Below are 15,321 nucleotides of genomic sequence, written 5' to 3'. Positions count from 1 at the left end.
AACGGAACTTCGTGAGATGGGTTAGTATGATAAAGACAAACCATTCACTTTGGTACTGTCAAAGACAAGATTCATAATTGTTCTCACACAATGCCTACTGCAACTCATCATTTCCACAATTTATATTGAGCAATATAAGCCATAGAAACTAAAAAAACAAGCAAACTATGCAATGAAAACAGAACCTGTCAAAAACAAAACAGTACGTAAAGATCTGAATATTAGTCATACTTCTGCAACTCCAAAATTTCTGAAAAGTAGGACAACGTATAAAATTTGTATATTAATCTTATGAAAAAAGAATCAACTCAAAAACACTCTTCTATTAAAAATTAGAATTATTTTCGTGAGCACAAAAGTTTCTGTTTTTCAGCAAGATCAAAACAACTATCACCCAACATGATCCCAAAGGCTTTACTTGGCACTTTATTGAAATAAAATCAATAAAAAATTATCAATACAATATCATAATCAATGGTAGGTAAAAGTGTCGGGTTTTCTCCCAAAAAGCACTTTTCTTTAATGCCTTTTAAGCTAGGCATGATGATTTCAATGATGCTCGCATAAAAGATAAGAATTGAAACACAAAGATAGCATCATGAAGCTTATGACTAGCACATTTAAGTCTAACCCACTTCCTATGCATAGGGATTTTGTGAGCAAATAATTCATGGGAACAAGAATCATCTAGCATAGGAAGGCAAAACAAACATAACTTCAAGATTTTCAACACATAGAGAGGAAACTTGATATTATTGCAATTCCTACAAGCATATGTTCCTCCCTCATAATAATTTTCAGTAGCATCATGAATGAATTCAACAATATAGCTATCGCATAAAGCATTTTTTTCATGACACATAAGCATAGAAAACTTATTACTCTCCACATAAGCAAATTTCTTCTCATCAATAGTAGTGGGAGCAAACTCAAAAAAATAACTATCATGGGAGTGAAAATTAAAATCACGATGACAAGTTTCATGGTTATCATTATTCAATATAGCATACATGTCATCACCATAATCATCATAGATAGCAACTTTGTTCTCATAATAATCAATTGAAACCTCTTCCGAAATAGTGGATTCGTCACTAAATAAAGTCATGACCTCTCCAAATCCACTTTCATAATTATTACAACAAGACTCAACACCCTCCAAAATAGTGGGATCATTAGTACCTAGAGTTGACACTCTTCCAAACCCACTTTCATCAAAATAATCATCATAAATAGGAGGCATGCTTTCATCATAATAAATTTTCTCATCAAAACTTGGGGGAGTAAAAATATCATCTTCATCAAATATAGCATCCCCAAGCTTGTAGTTTTGCATATCATTAGCATCATGGATATTGAAAGAATTCATACTAACAACATTGCAATCATGCTCATCATTTAAATATTTTGTGCCGAACATTTTATTGACTTCTTCTTCTAACAATTGAGCATAATTTTTTGAACCATCATTTTCAAGAAAGATATTATAAAGATGATCAATATTATGATGCAACCTCAATTCCATTTTTTAGTTTTCTTTTATAAACCAAACTAGTGATAAAAAAGAAACTAAAAGATTCGATTGCAAGATCAAAAGATATACCTTCATGCACTCACCTCCCCGGCAACGGCGCCAGAAAAGAGCTTGATGTCTACTATGCAACTTTATTCTTGTAGACACGCGTTGGGCCTCCAAGCGTAGAGTTTTGTAGGACAGTAGCAATTTTCCCTCAAGTGGATGACCTAAGGTTTATCAATCCGTGGGAGGTGTAGGATGAAGATAGTCTCTCTCAAACGACCATGCAACTAAATACAAGAAATCTCTTGTGTCCCCAACACACCTAATACAATGGCAAATTGTATAGGTGCACTAGTTCGGCGCAGAGATGGTGATAAAAGTGTAATATGGATGGTAGAAATATATTTTTATAATCTGAATGAGTAAAAACAGCAAGGTAGCAAATAGTAAACGGGCACAAAAATGGTATTGCAATGCTTGAAAATGAGGCCTAGGGTTCATACTTTCACTAGTGCAATCTCTCAACAATGCTAATATAATTGGATCATATAACCATCCCTCAAAGTGCGATGAAGAATCACTCCAAAGTTCCTATCTAGCGGAGAACATAAGAATAAATTGTTTGTAGGGTACAAAACCACCTCAAAGCTATTCTTTCCATTCGATCTATTCAAGAGTTCGTACTATTCGATCTATCCTAGAGTTCGTACTAAAATAACGCCAAAGCTTCAAACAGTGCCCCAAGATTTCTACCGGAGAAACAAAGACAAGAACGTGCATGAACCCCTATGCATAGATTACCCCAATGTCACCTCGGGAATCCGCGAGTTGAGTGCCAAAACATATATCAAGTGAATCAATACGATACCCCATTGTCACCACGAGTATTCAATTGCAAGACATATATCAAGTGCTCTCCAATCCATAAAAGTATTCAATCCGATAACAATGAAATCTCAAAGGGAAAAAATCAATTCATCACAACAAGATAGAGAGGGGAAAACACCATATGATCCGACTATATTAACAAATCCCGCGATACATGAATATCGTGACTTCTCAAGAACAAGAGAGAGAGATTAAACACATAGCTACTTGTACAAACCCTCAGCCCCGAGGATGGACTACTCCCTCCTCATCGTGGTGGCTGCCGGGATGATGAAGATGGCCACCGGAGATGATTTCCCCCTCCGGCAGGGTGCCGGAAATGGTCTGGATTGGTTTTTGGTGGCTACAAAGCCTTGCGGCGGCGGAACTTCTGATCTAGGTTAACCCCGAGGGTTTTTGGAATTTTGGGGAATTTATAGGGTAAAGAGGGGGTGCGGGAGGCCACCGAGGTGGGCACAACCCACCTGGGCGCGCCTGGGCCCCAGGCGCGCCCTGGTGGGTTGTGCCCCCTCGGGGCACCCCCAGGTGCTACTCTGGCCCATCCTGAGTGCTCTGGTTCATAAAAAATCTCCAAAAAGTTTCACGGTGTTTGGACTCCGTTTGATATTGATTTCCTGCGATGTAAAAAACAAGCAAAAAACAACAACTGGCAATGGGCACTGGGTCAATAGGTTAGTCCCAAAAAATGATATAAAGTTGCTATAAAATGATTGTAAAACATCCAAGAATGATAATATAATGGCATGAATACTTCATAAATTATAGATTCGTTGGAGATGTATCAATACCGCATATAGAAATGTATGGTGGACTCATATGGAACAACTTTGGGGTTAATGGAGGTGGATGCACCAGCAGTATACCCGCTTAGTACAAGTGAAGGCTAGAAAAAGACTGGGAAGCGACCAACTAGAGAGCGACAACAGTCATAAACATGCATTGAGATTAACCAGCATTGAGTGCAAGCATGAGTAGGATATAAATCACCATGAACATAAATATCGTGGAGGCTATGTTGATTTTGTTTCAACTACATGCGTGAACATGTGCCAAGTCAAGCCACTCGAATCATTCAAAGGAGGATACTATCCTATCATACTACATCACAACCATTTTAATTTCCATGTTGGCACACAAGGTAAACCATTATAAACTCCTAGCTGATTAAGCATGGCATGAGTAACTATAATTGTTGGCGTAAACGACACCTACGGGATCACGTGGATCTCTACTACGGTTTGGCAGGAAGAGGGGTGGTGAAAAGAGCAGATCTAATGATCAACACGACGGATTTTTACCCAGGTTCGGGCCACAGAGAAGTGTAAAACCCTAGTCCTGCTTGAGTGTATATTATGTGTTCCTGAGCTTCACTAGTTGCTATGCATGCAGGCTGGGCCGAGAGGTTCAAAGGTCTGAATCCCTCCTCCAGTATGCCTTGGGCCTCCTTTTATATGTCCAAGGTTTTGCCATAGTGGCACACAGGAGGTGTAAAGTAGCTATGGTGTCTATATTTATCTTTGGCGTCTTAGGACAAACACATTAAATGCGTTGGTTACGTGCCCTTCAGCTTTATCGGGGATGGGAGTAGAACCCGTCCCGTCCGTCGCCGACCCACTCCATATTGACACGTGTCCATCCCGACGAGGCATGTAGCGCCAAGTTGGCTGGCCAGCTGCTGCGCTGGAGAGGTGGCAGGATCTTCACGAAGATCTGCATGCCACCACGCAGGCGCTTGCTAGGCTGGAAGGCCGGCCACTATGCTGGAGTGGTGACGGGGTGGCGGAGTCTTGTCGCGGTCTTGTTGATGTCCCCGCCAAGGATCTTGTCGGGGCCTCGCAGACGTCCTTGACAAGAATCTTGCTAGGAACTTCATCTTCTGGCCTCCACAAGATCTGCACGCCTCTACGCGCGCGCCCCTGGGTCTAGGCCTTAACGTTGTCGATGGTGTCAGAGATCTCAACCTCAAGGGTGGTGCTCTTATTAGTGCTCTGTAAGTCATCCCGGTAAGGATCTTGCCGGGGTCTCACAATCCGTCCCGGCAAGGATCTTGCCGGGGGTCCGGTTCGTCCTCTGTTCGTTGGTCTCTGGCTTGGCCGCTTCTCTAGTGATCTTGTTCCCAGCAACCCCCGTCAAGCCGTGCCAGGGGTGCGGCCGCAACTGTATGTGCACAAGTAAGGGGTACCAAAAGGGCCCAAACTTTAGTACACCAACAGGAGCCCCGGGGCCTGGGCCATACACGGGTATGAGGCGTCGTTGCGCTAGGCCCAAACAGTGCACGGGTACGCATGGCAGACGATAACTGTTGTAATCTTCTCGTTTGCTGCGCTTCCCCACGATATGTATTGAGTGCGCGGCGTGGGGGTCGTGCGTGGAACGGTTGCAGCACGCCTGTGCCTGCGCCAATGCCTTCACATTGAACAGTAAAGAGGCAGCCCCGCGCCTTCCCCATAAAAAGAGGAATCTGCAGGGGCGTTGCTCATTTACCCCTTTCGCCCATTCCAATCTAGGAAACCGCTGTCTCCTTCTTCTTCCTTGAGCCCAATCTAGAGCTTTCCCCTCCGCCCATTGCCGCCGCGCCATCACCACTTTCGGTCCCCCACCCTCCGTCGGCTGCTATGGCGCCCAAAAACAAGGGCAAGGGGGGAAGAGGTGCCGGAGGGCGAACTGGTGAAGATGCGGAGGGAGCATGTCGTCTTCGCCCCTGGGCTCGACGCGCGCGCGCTCAAGGATCGGTACCAGTTCATGTGGGGGAGGGAGACGACGGGGCATCCTGCCACCCGTGTCATCCCTGGTCCCAATGCCGTGCCAGGTCCAGATAAATTCCCCTTCTTCGTCTTTTATCTCTACTGCGGGCTCTGCCCCCCATTTTCGGATTTCTTCAGCGATATCATGTATACCTCCAGTTTCCATCTTTTGGATTTCACGCCGAACGTCGTGGCATGTATGGCTATCTTTGCCCACCTTTGTGAGAATTTCGCCGGGGTGGTCCCCAACACAGCGCTCTTCCGCCACTATTTCATCCCCCGCATCCAGCCAGGAGGGGCGTTGTCCGGCTGTGTCACCTGGATCCCTAGGGGTTGGAGCAAGGAGACGTATCCAAATGGGACCCGGAAGGAGAAGTGGGACGAATGGCGTCACAGGTGGTGCTGGATTGTGGAGAAGGAGCCGCATCCATTTGCACCCCCCGGCAAGCGCAAGTGGTCCGTCGCGGCAACTGGGGCGACCTCGACCCTTAGGACAAGATGCTCACAGTTGCCACTACCAGAATCCACCGCCTCAAGACCGTCGGGCTCACTCTGGAGATGATTGGGGCCGATTTCCTCCGCCGCCGTATCGCCCCCTGCATAACAAAGGGAGGCCGGCTTGGGATTTCCAGAATGCGGCAAATATTATGAGGTTGCACCCCGGCTTGAATCACAACTTTATAGTGATGTAGCATGGGTCCCTCTGCTCAAAGCTGTTCCAACTTAAGGTCGACAAGACCGGCAAGGCCGAAAAAGCCGGCAAGGCTGAGAAGGCCGACAAGCCATTCAAGTTGCCGGCGGCCGTGGTCCCCCTGTGCAACAACTCCGCTCGGTCCTCCATCATCGCCATGATGCTGTAGTTCAACGCTCACGGCCTTGGCCAGGGCTGGGTCGAGCTAGATCAGGTGCGGGTGCACGAGTTCTTCGACAGCTTGTCGGAGCGGCCTGTCGGCTAGGAAACACAACTTGTCTGCGACACCACCAATGAAGAGGTGGCGTACATCGCCAGCACGGCGGAAGAGGCGGCTCTTGCCGCGGCGGCCGGCAACATCGGCTTCCAGGAAGGCAAGGCCGGGGTTGAAGAAGACTTTTCTGAGTAGGCGGAGCCCACCGGGGAGCACAGCGGTGCCACCACCCGGGGCCCTTCTGCCGAGGAGGCGGCTGAAGAGGCGGCCGACGATACGGACGAAGATGAGCTGCCTGAGGAGCCCCCAGTCCAGGGGAGGAGGAAGCGCGTCCTCCGGTGGTTTGGCTCCAGCGAGCCAGTGCGGCGAGCCTCCTCGCACGAAGAGGTCCCCGTCTAGAGGGCGACCGGCAAGGCCGTACAGCGGCAAGAGGCCCAGGCGCAACCCGTGCGCCATACGAGGTGCACGGTCGTGGCAGCAAAGGAAGCAGAAGTCGCCGCCTCCGCCACAGCCAAGCGGCCCAGGACTCCATCTCCACCCCTCCACACGGACACCATACCAGAGGCCGACTACCACCTCTCTTCCATGAGCCCGAACAGGAGGAGGCCAGAGGAAGAGGAAGAAGAAGGGGATGAGTAAGGGCTCCACCACCTTCTCCATTTCCTGAATTCTTGTTTTGGTTATTTCGCATGACTTGATCTTGTCTTGGCTTGCCTCTATAGGGACACGGAGACATTGGCACAGAGAATGGCGAAGAGGGCCAAGACCTCGACGGGCGACAAGCCCGCGGCAAGCACCTCAAGCGCGCCGGAGGTGATCACGATCAGCCCGGGCCCCAGTCCACGAGGTAGCCCCCGACTCAGCCCCCAGCGTGAGTCCATTACCCACTTTCCGTTGGCGAGCGCTGGGGTGTGTTTCTTCACCGTTAATCTTGTCGGGTTTGCAGGGGAAGAGCGGCAATAGGAGGGGCCGTCAAGGGCCGCCCCCTACACGCCTCCTCCATCGACCACCACACCACCCAGGGAGGGGTCCCCGGCAAGGGCTTCCACTGACGAGCCCACACCGCCAAGGGAGAGATCCCCGGCGAGGACCCCCCCTCGACGAGCCCACGCTTGTGGAGGGAGAGCCGGCAAGCACAGGTGCCGGCGGCTCCATCCCGGCAACGAGTGTGGTCGGGGAGGGAACCACTCCTCCCCAACTCGTCGTAGGTAAGCCGCCCTGCTCCTGATCTTGACCGTAATTTCTTTTTTCTTCGAATTCCGATCATGGTTTCATCTTTTTCTCCTCCTTGGGTTTCAGACTTCTCCTCGGTGGGTCAGATGGATATCAATGCCACCATCAAGGAGGCCGCCAAGGATGCCGCCGCTGATGCCGACAAGGTTGCCGCCGACAAGGCCGCCAAGGAGGCACATGAAGAGGCCGCCAAGGGATCTTCCGGGGAGGCCAGCGAGGAGACTGGCGACCGCACTGACGGCATCCCTGCCTCAGGAGCGCCTGGAGTTACATCGGTCCCAGAGTCCTCGACTGCCGGGGAAACAGTGGTTGACGACCAACCGTCCACCTCCGAAGCCCCCACCTCGAGCAGATACCTAAAGATCAGCGAGGATTGTTTGTCAGCATCCCGGGGTCGGCAAGCACCGGAGCGCCTGCTGAGGGGGAGGTTTTTGACAAAGAGGTCATCGCTGCCACCGGGCTCCAGGTCATTGACGAGCCAGGGGCCAGCAGCGGCAGTTCCAAGGAGGACCAGCTCCTCCAAGCCATGAGTAGCAACTTCCAAAAGCTTCAGGCACTTCACGGGTCATGCAAGGAGAAGCTGGACTCCAGGACGGCGGTCGTTGACGCGGCGGAGGCGGGCTTCCAAGAACACGTCGAGCAGATGTAGGCCTGGTTTACGGAGGCCCGGTAGGATCTGAAGACCAGCCAGGAGCAGCTCAATTGGCGCTGGAATGAGCTCCACTTGTGGCAATCAGACATTAAGAAGGCCTAGGAGGCGGCCGCTGCACAAACCGCCAAGGAGGACGGTGAGCTGAGGGAGCGCAATGTCCTGCTCGATGCCCAGGAAGAGGACCTTGCCGCTCGCGAGAAGGCACTTGCCACCATGCTGCGCGGCAAGGATGAAGAAATCGAGAAGCTTGTCGCGTAGCGGACCCAGGAACTGGAGCAGAAACACAAGGATGCACTCGCCGCTCTGGTCCTGGATCATGCCGACAAGCTAAAGGAGGCCGTCGATGCCGCTGAAGCCGCAGAGGCCACCAAGAACAAGCTGGCCGGCAAGGTGGAGAAGCTGGGGGCGGAGCTGGAGAAGCATAGCAAGGAGGTCGCGACGCTCAAGAGTGACAGGGACAAAACTGACGACACCTTGGCAGGCTTGCAGTTCACCATATCTGATAAGAACAAGCTGCTCTCCGAAACCAATGACTCCATTGCCGATCTGAAGCTGAAGTTCACCACCCTGGAGGAGACCCTTGCGAGCAGCAGGGCCCGCGAGAAGACCCTGACCAAGAACCTCAAGGATGGGAAGCTACTGCTCGAGAGTGCTGCTGCCGAGCACAACGACTTCGTGAGCGGCGTGGGGATCTGTACCGCGCGCCTCGTCGACGTCTCGGAGAGGCTCACCACGCAGCTATCCACCATGGGTCTGCAGAGCATCAGGTTCTCTCATGACGACATGATAACTGAGAGCGCTAGGGTGACCATGTTCTTCGAGGACGTCCTTGACGCCTTGAAGCTACTCCACGACCGCCGAGCGACCCACCTGGCCAACGAGTCCTGGAAGCTTTGCCGAGGCGCCCTCCTCAAGGTGCTCACCAAGGTGGCTGTAGCGACCAGACCTCAAATGGCCTGTGCTGCTGTGCACCAGTGTCATCCCTGGATCAGTAATGCTGACACCCACAGTACAAATGGAGGATTTATAACAGAGTAGCAATCACACACTTATTACATCGAATATCTCCGAAGAGATTAAGTATGAATAACATGGCTTAAGGCCATCTAATAACGATAACAGCGGAAGACTTGGAAGATAAGTGAGTCCATCAACTCCAGCGGCATCACTGAGTATAAGACCACGACCTAAGGCACCTTACTCGTCGTCTGAAAAGTCTGCAACATGAAACGTTGCAGCCCGAAAACGGGTCAGCACATAGAATATGCTGGCAAAGTAACACATAGAGAGCAATGAACAATAATAATGCTATACTATATGCATATGTGGCTGGTGGAAAGGCTCTATGGTTACAGTTTTGCGAAAAAGCCAATTTTATCCTACATCAAAGGAATAAATTTTATTTAACTATCATGGTGGTTGAAACATTGAGAAGGTACCTCCAACTCAATCCCAATTAAGTGTCATCATTAACCCAACAAAATTAATTATAAGTATCACGGTGATGAGATTCAAATGATAATCCAGATACTAGATACTCAAGTTGTCCATAACCGGGGACACGGCTAATCATGATCAGTTTCTACACTCTGCAGAGGTTTGTGCACTTTTCCCCACAAGACTCGATCGCCTCCGCTTGATTCTCGCACTACATGATGTTTGAGAAACGGATGACCGAGACACAGTCTTTCAGAAACAATCACTCTCTACTCTGGATGGACCGGTACACCTACTTTCCCCTACATCTGCTAGTCCACCTCTTCGAGAGATCCTGTAACATACTCAGCTATGCTAGAGCCCATAATAGCTTGCGAGCCTGGGTGGCGGACCTTATACATACAGACAACACTGGGTTCTCCAGGTGCCTCAATCCACCCAGATGTGAGTTTTAGTTGCCACCTTAAGTTGAACCATTAATAAACATCTCACATCTGTCATGGATATCTCTCAAACCCAATCCACGTCTACGAGCATAGCATGGCAATAATAAAAGCAACGTAGAAGTAACTCCCAAGGGTTTGATAAGAAAACAGGTAATAGGTACTACCTCAACTACTTCCCAATACCCACAGTTTAATTAGATCCTAATAATGCAATGTGTTTGAGGAATAGGTATAATGCAATAAAACTGGGTATGATCAAAGTGTTACTTGCCTTGCTGATGATCCGCAAAACCTAGCGAGTCGAAGTAACAAGCGGCACACTCCGGGTACTCTATCGCAAACAAACAAGCATACAATCAGTACTCATCTAATGCATAGGTAAAACTCGAATGAAAGATCCAACCAGAAAGTTCAACTTAAGAACTCCGGTTTGCAAAAAGAATCAACTCGAAAGAAGCAACGAAAGTCAAACGGCGGAAGAAAGAAACTTCGTTTGCTAATCTGGATCTAGGTCAAATTTTACTGTAGCAAAAACTTGTTTGAGTAGGTTAGACAGAAAGAGAATTTCGAGACGAAACTCTAGGCGCTTGAATCACCTGATTCCGATAAACGAGCGAAAAGTTAAACAGATTCGAAGTTTCGATCAGAAGTCGAATCTGAGAAAATAACGAGAAAATCCGTCGAAAAAGAAAAATGGACGAACGGTTAAATAACGGACGTTCGTTAACAGAGAAAAACCGACGAACGCGTTCGTTAAAACGAACGGTTCGGTGAACGCTCGTAAAATAAGAAAACCGAAAAAACCGATTTAGGGTTTTTTTAAAGCAAAAGGTTTTTTTTAGAAAAACCGGCCAACGCGAACGGCAGTACCTCGACGGGGCTCGCTCCGGCGAGGGGCTCCGGTGGGCGGGGTCGGCGGCGGGGCAGCGGGGCTCGGGCGGCGGCTCCGGCGGGCGAGGGTGCGGGGCTCCGGCGCTCCCGGTGGCGAGGGGCGAGGCGAATGGCGGGCGGCGGCGGGCGGCTAGATGCGGGGCGGCGGCGGCGGCTCCGGCGATGGTGGCGGCGAAAACGGAGGGGGGGGGGCTATATATATAGGTAGGAGGGGGGCTAGAGGGCTTGGGGAAGGGGCAAAGCCCGAGGCGGCGGCGGCTTCGTACTCCCGGCGGACTCCGGCGGCGTGGGGAAAAAGGAGAGCACGGGCGGGCCGGCCTGGCTTCGGCTGGGCCTCCGCCCAGTCGGGCAAGCGCGTATATTTTTTTTAAATATGTTCCGCGGAAAATATTGCGTAGAAAAATAAATAAAAATCAGAAAAATACGAGATAAATTTTCCCCGTCTTGTTAGAAAATCTAGAATAGGGTGAACATTTTTAAAATCAAAAATAAATATTTTGAAAACATGCATATTTTTAAATGCAATAAAAATTGCAAATAAAATCCAATAAATTCCAAATAATGTTTTTAACATTTTTCCTCCAGTATTTCAATGTTTTTGGAGAAGTCATATTTTCTCCTCTCGTTTATTTTAAAATGAAATATTCTTCCGGAGAGAAAAATAATCAAAAACCAAAATCCTCGTTGGAAAATCAAATTAGAAAATTCAAGAAAATCCCCAACTCTCTCCGAGGGTCCTTGAGTTGCTTAGGATTTATCGAGGATTTGTCAAAATGCACAAAACATGATATGCAAATGATGATCTATGTATAACATTCCAAATTGAAAATTTGGGATGTTACAGTGGCGTACAGGAACCCCGGCCTCGACCTCAGCCAGTACAGCTTGCCGGCAAATGCGGACCGCAAGGCGCTTGAAGAGCTTGCCGCGCCCGTCGTTAGCCTGGTTGACCATGTCAAGAGGGTGGAAGGCCAGCGCCGGGACTAGGCGCTCTGCTTCCTCTTGCTGCCATGGATCCGTACCCAAAACAATTCCGCTTAAGTTAGAACTGTGACAACTATTAATGTAATATAACTTGCTATGTTTCGGATTGAATGCATGTTATCTTCCTTGTATGATTCCTTTTTGTATGACACACACCCTACGCATTGCTAGGAAAGGCTTGCCGGTGTGCGCACCCTAGCCGCGAGCGCTTTGAGGATGGATCCTTAGCGGCCTGCTGGGGGTGCCGCTGCCGGCAAGGCACCTTGCCGTTCTTAGTGCAGCCACTTGAGCCGTTGAGCGGACTCAAAACGGAGCAAGGGCGCAACCAATCCCGACAAGGTTCGTTCGCGTGCAGGTTTTCCTTATACAAAAACCAAGACCATTCGAGGAAAATATCCTGATATTAAAAGAAAATTTGCTCGAAGTCTCGTGACTTAGCTTTTTGCTGCTGTATCCTTTTTCGCAAGACGCCGCTCCGAGCGTCGCCTGTTGGCGTCCACGCTCTCTATCCCCCTGGCAAACTTGTATGCAAGGGAACCTTCTATCTTTTGGGAAAAAGAAAGAAGATAAAATAGGAACATGGAGCCTTGGCGGCTCATTAGTGCTTGTCGGCCCTACGCATCTCGGAATGATGCAGAGGGCTCTTGCCGTGGTGGCGCCTGGGGTTACCAACGTCGCGGCGCTGCTCGTCGCGCACGACCTGGGAGAACTGCGGCGCGGGCGCCGGCGGGGGGCCTTGGAGGTTGCCGCACCGCCCGTAGGCAGCACGGCTCCGCCCTTGGAGTGGCACGGGCGGACCGGCTCTAGATGAACCGATCACCGTGATCCCTTTCTTCTTGGGGGCCATGGTGATCGTGGAGACGGCGTGCTAACTGCTAGATCAGGTTTGCAGAACTCTCTGCCCATACCTGGAGCAGCAAAGATGTCTGGATAAATGACACCTACGGGATCACATGGATCCCTTCTACGGTTTAGCAAGGAAGAGGGGTGGTGCAAAGAGCAGATCTAATGATCAACACGGCGGATTTTTACCCAGGTTCGGGACGCTGAGAAGCGTAAAACCCTAGTCCTGCTTGCGTGTATATTCTGTGTTCTTGAGCTTCGGCTAGCTGCTATGCATGCAAGCTGGGCCGAGAGGTTCAAAAGTCCGAATCCCTCCTCCAGTATGCCTTGGGCCTCCTTTTATATGTCCAAGGGATTGCCAAAGTGGCACACAGGAGGTGTAAAGTAGCTATAGTGTCTATATTTATCATCGGCGTCTTAGGACAAACGCATTAAATGCACTGCTTACGTGCCCTTCAGCTTTATCGGGGATGGGAGTAGAACCCGTCCCGTCCATCGCTGCTCCGCTCCACCTTGACACGCGTCCATGTCGATGAGGCATGCAGCGCCAAGTTGGCTGGCCAGCTGCTGCGCTGGAGAGGTGGCAGGATCTTCACGAAGATCTGCATGCCACCACGCAGGCGCTTGCTAGGCTGGCAGGCTGGCCACTATGCTGGAGTGGTGAGGGGGTGGCGGAGTCTTGCCGCGGTCTTGTTGATGTCCCTGCCAAGGATCTTGCCGGGGCCTCGCAGACGTCCTTGACAAGAATCTTGCTAGGAACTTCATCTTCTGGCCTCCACAAATATATGTAAGCCTTTACGCGCACGCCCCTGGGTCTTGGCCTTAACGTTGTCGATGGTGTCAAAGCTCTCAACATCAGGGGTGGTGCTCTTGTTAGTGCTCTGTAAGTCGTCCCGACAAGGATCTTTCAAGGGTCTCGCAAGCCGTCCCCGCAAGCATCAAGCCGTCCTCGCAAGGATCTTGCCGGGGTCCGGTTCGTCCTCAGTTCGTTGGTCTCTAGCTTGGCCGCTTCTCTAGTGTTCTTGTTCCCAGCTACCCCTGTCAAGTCGTGCTAGGGGTGCGGCCGCAACTGTCCGTGCACAAGTAAGGGGTAACAAAAGGGCCCAAACTTTAGTACACCGACAATAATCTCTAATTGTCATTGCAAACATGTTTCACTCATAATAGGCTGAGTCGGGAATGATGAACTAATCATATTTACAAAGCTGCATCAGGTATGGATCGACTTGTACATGTTGACCATTGAGTTGTGATATTTCCTGGGCTTGCCATACACATCAAGATCATCTTCACTTTCCTTGAGAACATTGATAAGCTTGGCCCACTCAGAGATTGATGACTGTTACTTGGTGCCCTCAGTCATCCACACAATCTTACCATCAGGGTAGAAGTGGGTAGTAGAGTAGAACTGCATGATCATCTCATCGTTCCATTTTGTCAATTTATGTCCAACAAACTTATCAACTCCATTCAACCTGAAGCTCTAATGCAGATGGGGAAAATAGTCTTCATTGTCATCAATGTATTCCCAATTAACCCATTTCATGTCACATACTATGGTCTTCTTGTCCAACAAGACAATCTCATAGAAGTCTTGTTGTTCTCTGGTATGAAAACTATAGTCCATAGCAATCCTTCTCCTTGTGGCATATGGATCATTTTGTCTCCATAGTCTCAGACCATGATCCTTCCTCAACTTCACGTTTTCTGCCACAGGATGATCATCATTATGATCTGGGATCTTGGGCTTCAATTTCCCGAGCACCAGTGGCTCATCATCTTCCTGAACCTCAGGCACTGGGCCTTGTTCTTCTCTGCGGCTGAGATATTCCTTGTTGATCTCTTTGGAGCAGTTGACTTGGGTGCTTGAGCTGGAGCTGTGGGCTTGGGGGCAGACTTGGGCTTTGAAGAAGCATCACCAGTCTAGATAGCATCCGCCATCAACTTCTGTGTCTTGGTAGGAGGTCTAGCAGGTTCTTCCTCCTCCTCTTCTTCTTCATCATCCCTCATCATGGATGGTCTTCCAATCACTCTGGCAATGGTCTTTCTGACCCTTTCCTTCCTCTTCTTTCCACCAATCGCAGCTTCTTCTTCCTCTCTGGGCTCAAGTGTAAATTTCATAGTCTCTTGAGTTGAAGCTCTGGCTTTGGACATTGGAGTCCTCTTTGCAGGACCCCTTTTGGATAGGCTTGGCTTGGTGGTAGTAGCAGCACCAACATACTCTTTCTTCAAAACTTTCTTCTTGGAGGTCACTTCCTCCTCAATCACAAAGTCTTCATCTTCACTGTCAGAATTCCTTTTCTTTCTTTGCCTAGTAGCTGCCTTTGGAAAGTTGCTAGGGGTGCTCCTACTTCCCTCATCATAGCTACTAGAGGGACTAGTGCCCTCACTGAGGTTGACTTGCTCTTCAGACTTGTTCTGGCTGCCACTGACTTCTGACATCTCTGCAACTGACCCTGTGAATAGATGGGTGTGGATAGAGCAGATGAGCATCACAAAATACAACTGGTTTTTGCAAAAATTGAGACAAAACCTTAACTTTAGTTTTCTGCATAAAGCATTGCGAAGCTACCGATTTGATAATCTCGGTGACACTGAAGCACTAACAGATTCTAAACATGTAGTTTCGGTCAGATCGAGACGCAGTACGGTGACTCCGAGATCCTAGGGTTTCACTAAGAAAGTGTTTCGGTCTCACCGATTAGTACACATTGGTCAGACGGAGTTGCACTTAGTGCAATGGCCGGGGCCAATCGGTGTGACTGAAAACATCAATTTG

Source organism: Aegilops tauschii, chromosome 7 (genome assembly GCF_002575655.3).
Source record: "Aegilops tauschii subsp. strangulata cultivar AL8/78 chromosome 7, Aet v6.0, whole genome shotgun sequence".
Lineage (NCBI taxonomy): Eukaryota > Viridiplantae > Streptophyta > Magnoliopsida > Poales > Poaceae > Aegilops > Aegilops tauschii.
The sequence above is the reverse complement of the archived record's forward strand: the minus strand, read 5'-3'. Positions refer to the sequence as shown.